Below are 1,386 nucleotides of genomic sequence, written 5' to 3'. Positions count from 1 at the left end.
GAATGATCTTTGTGATATGCCTTTACTGAAGCATGCCTTTGATTCTTCAAATTCTGGTACAAATGTGACTTGGATTGATCTTTTGTTGATTCTATATGAGAGTACATGATGAATATTGTTTCCAGGATTGATCTTTGTTTTCCAGAACTGCTTCAAGATCAATCTGCGTTTTCCAGAACTGCTTTCTTTGATCTGATTTGTGATGTTTGATACCTATCTTGTTTTAACATACTCAAAAACACATGTTAAATATCAAAACACTTAGAATCATAATTAGAATTCTTAATTAACTTTTTGTTTGTTTTCATCAAAACATTAAATTGAGATTTTGTCTCAACAATCTCCCCCTTTTTGATGATGACAAACATGTTAATTTAGATTTTAATTTTGATTCTAATTTTAATCATAGAGAGCTTTAAAAGCTCCCCCTCAGAATATGCTTCAGATTTTTGAACCAACATAAAATCTAAACATAAAATCTAAAATAATTCTCCCCCTTTGTCAACACAAAAAGGTTTGGGGAATACAAAGGAAATGTATACTACACATTGAAAACAATGAGTAGACTCCAGTTTTAAGATGAAAACTCCCCCTGAATTTTAAAGAATTAATATCCCCCTTAAAAAAAATACAAGGAAAATGCCATTATGCTCTTTGTTATCTTTTACAAGAGACAACATTTTAATTTTGAACATGATAATAAGCGCATACATGGAAGCGAAATAAGATGATACATGTACCTTTGATTTGTTAATGTTTCCAAGGGTTATAGACACTCCAAATTTTTGTAATGAGATGAGGCATCATATTTTTCCATTCATGTGTATTGAGAATGCCTTGGTCATGTATCAATGTTCTTTCTTGATTGTTGGATGATGTTCCTACATCACAAGTTTGTAATGATTTTGGTACCCATATTTGTTTGGGTCCTTGGGAGTTAGCCTTGAAATCTGGTTTCATATTGTTAAATGATTTCTCAAAATGATCAATCTTAGACTGAGAAGAATCTCTTTTTGAAACTGGTTTAAAAAACTGAATGTTAGTTGTTTCTATTAAGCCTCCAGATTGATCTGAAGATCGTTCTTGCTTTTTCAGTTTTTCAGAAAAATCTGTTTTTACTGTCAAATGTTCTTCCCTTTTGAAGATTCTCCTATTCTTGTTTTTGTTATCCCTTTTTTTAAAGTAACATGCAAATTCTAAATGTACAATTTTGTCACAATATGAGCATTTGATTTTGCATTTTTCTTCTCTTAGTTCAGGAACAAAGAAAGTTTCATACATTTTGGTTTTTTGAGTTTTGTCAAAACCGAGCCCAGCTTTATCAAAAATCCCTACTTGAGATCCCATGATTTTCTGAAATGTCTCAGTAGCATAAATAAAATTTTT

Source organism: Cicer arietinum, chromosome 1, assembly GCF_000331145.2.
Source record: "Cicer arietinum cultivar CDC Frontier isolate Library 1 chromosome 1, Cicar.CDCFrontier_v2.0, whole genome shotgun sequence".
NCBI lineage: Eukaryota > Viridiplantae > Streptophyta > Magnoliopsida > Fabales > Fabaceae > Cicer > Cicer arietinum.
The sequence above is the reverse complement of the archived record's forward strand: the minus strand, read 5'-3'. Positions refer to the sequence as shown.